Genomic DNA, 3,652 nt, shown 5'->3' on the forward strand with positions numbered 1-3,652 from the left:
TATCAGTATTCAGAGATATATGTATATATAAACATTAATATCAGTATTCAGATATATATGTATATAAACATTAGTATCAGTATTCAGAGATATATGTATATATAACATTAGTATCAGTATTCAGAGATATATGTATATAAACATTAATATCAGTATTCAGAGATATATGTATATATAACATTAGTATCAGTATTCAGAGATATATGTATATAAACATTAATATCAGTATTCAGATATATATATATGTATATATAAACATTAATATCAGTATTCAGAGATATATGTGTATATATAAACATTAATATCAGTATTCAGAGATATATGTATATATAAACATTAATATCAGTATTCAGAGATATATATGTATATATAAACATTAATATCAGTATTCAGAGATATATGTGTATATATAAACATTAATATCAGTATTCAGAGATATATGTATATATAAACATTAATATCAGTATTCAGAGATATATGTGTATATATAAATATTAATATCAGTATTCAGAGATATATATCTATATATAAACATTAATAGCAGTATTCAGAGATAAATGTATATATAAACATTAATATCAGTATTCAGAGATATGTGTATATAAACATTAATAGCAGTATTCAGAGATATATGTGTATATAAACATTAATATCAGTATTCAGAGATATATGTATATATAAACATTAATATCAGTATTCAGAGATATATGTATATATAAACATTAATATCAGTATTCAGATATATATGTATATAAACATTAATATCAGTATTCAGAGATATATGTATATATAAACATTAATATCAGTATTCAGAGATATATGTATATAAACATTAATAGCGGTATTCAGAGATATATGTGTAAATAAACATTAATATCAATATTCAGAGATATATATGTATATAAACATTAATAGCAGTATTCAGAGATATATGTGTATATAAACATTAATAGCAGTATTCAGAGATATATGTGTATATATAAATATTAATATCAGTATTCAGAGATATATTTGTATATAAACATTAATAGCAGTTTTCAGAGATATATGTGTATATATAACATTAGTATCAGTATTCAGAGATATATGTGTATATAAATATTAATAGCAGTATTCAGAGATATATGTGTATATAAACATTAATAGCAGTATTCAGAGATATATGTGTATATAAACATTAATATCAGTATTCAGAGATATATGTATATATAAACATTAATAGCAGTATTCAGAGATATATGTGTATATAAACATTAATATCAGTATTCAGAGATATATGTGTATATAAACATTAATATCAGTATTCAGATATAAATGTGTATATAAACATTAATATCAGTATTCAGAGATATATGTGTATATAAACATTAATATCAGTATTCAGAGATATATGTGTATATAAACATTAATAGCAGTACTCAGAGATATATGTGTATATAAACATTAATAGCAGTATTCAGAGATAGCTGTGTATATAAACATTAATAGCAGTATTCAGAGATATATGTGTATATAAACATTAATAGCAGTATTCAGAGATATATGTGTATATAAACATTAATAGCAGTATTCAGAGATAGCTGTGTATATAAACATTAATAGCAGTATTCAGAGATATATGTGTATATAAACATTAATATCAGTATTCAGATATATATGTGTATATAAACATTAATAGCAGTATTCAGAGATATATGTGTATATAAACATTAATAGCAGTATTCAGAGATAGATGTGTATATAAACATTAATAGCAGTATTCAGAGATATATATGTATATATAACATTAGTATCAGTATTCAGAGATATATGTGTATATAAACATTAATAACAGTATTCAGAGATATATGTGTATATAAACATTAATAGCAGTATTCAGAGATATATGTGTATATAAATATTAATAGCAGTATTCAGAGGTATATGTGTATATAAACATTAATAGCAGTATTCAGAGATATATGTGTATATAAACATTAATAGCAGTATTCAGAGATATATGTGTATATAAATATTAATATCAGTATTCAGAGATATATGTGTATATAAACATTAATAGCAGTATTCAGAGATATATGTGTATATAAACATTAATAGCAGTATTCAGAGATATATGTGTATATAAACATTAAAAAAAAAAAAAATGGCCACATTATATAGTCTCAAAAATAATAGGTCCAAAAAGGAAAAGAAAAAAGTGATCCAAAGTGTCGGCTAAACTGTAAATATTGAAAAAAACAGTCAAGTCTATTTGAGTGGATATAGTGGTAGATTTATTAAGCAGCGGATGCTGCAATCTACCCGTGTAGTTTCAGCTTCCTCTGAGGGGCCGATTTATCATTCTGCAGGTGGACATGATCCGCTGCCGCCATCGATAAATGCCGACAGCACTCGCTGTCTGCATTTATCATTGAACAGGCAGTTCTCGTGAAATGCTTGTGCAATGCCATCCCCTGCGCATTTGCGGACGATCGGCCGCTAGAAGGAGGTTTCAATCATCCCGATCGGATACGCTGTCTGCTGCCTCAAAGGTGGTGGATGAGTTAAGGAGCATTGGTCTTAAGACCGCTGCTTCATAACTTCAGTTTCAGAGGAACCTGAAACTACGGAGGTAGATTGCAGCATCCGCTGCTTGATAAATCTACCCCTATAACTGAAGTGAAGAAGCAGCGGTCTTAAGACCGCTGCTCCTTAACTCGTCCACCACCTTTGAGGCAGCAGACAGCGTATCCGATCGGGATGAATGATACTCCCTGCTAGCAGTCGATAGGCTGCGAATGTGCAGGGGGTGGCATTTCACAAGAAATTATTGTGCAATGATAAAGGCTGACAGCGTGTGCTGTTGGCATTTATCAATGTGTGGCGGACATGATCCGCTACAGCGTATCATGTCCGCGAGCACAATGATAAATCGTCCTCATAGTGTTATTAATCCAAAAAAACTTGCACGCGTATTACAAGTTGAAAGTAAATGAGTTTACCTGAGTGCAATCTAAATTTGTGTGCGTCGGTTTAGTGTGAGTGGAGACATAGCAGAAAGAGTAAGAGCTAGATTACTAGTGGATCAGTATTTTGCACTCCCGCTCGTGCGTTAACTGCACTAGAAGTAAGCTTTAGAAATGTACGATTAGTTTCAGATCAATTCGGAAATTCGGCCGAATTCGTAAAATTCGGGATTCGGATCGATTCGAATTTTCCGAATTAAAATAATGCCAAATCTACCAAATAAATTCGAATAAGTTCGGATTTATTCAGATTTATTCGGTAGATTCGGATGGCCATGGATTACACTAGTATAGTACAGTATATTAGGTTATATCACTCTGCTATGGGTTACACCTAATATACAGTACATAATACTAGTCTAATACACAGCACATCCCACCTAACACTTACCGAAATTCTGAATTTCCAAACCGAACCGAATCCAGCCGAATTTATTCCAATCCGAATAAATCCGAAACAAATCCAAACTGAATTGATTCAAATTTTTCCAAATTCGAATCGATCCGAACTGAAATTCGAAAAAATCCGAATCGATCCGAACCGAACCAAATTTTTTTGCCATGCACATGTCTAGTAAGCTTTCTGTGCAGGTCAAGTAAAACATTTTTGCATAAGCGCTTATCCAACTCTCAATAAGAAATTTGCA

Source organism: Bombina bombina, chromosome 3 (assembly GCF_027579735.1).
Source record: "Bombina bombina isolate aBomBom1 chromosome 3, aBomBom1.pri, whole genome shotgun sequence".
Lineage (NCBI taxonomy): Eukaryota > Metazoa > Chordata > Amphibia > Anura > Bombinatoridae > Bombina > Bombina bombina.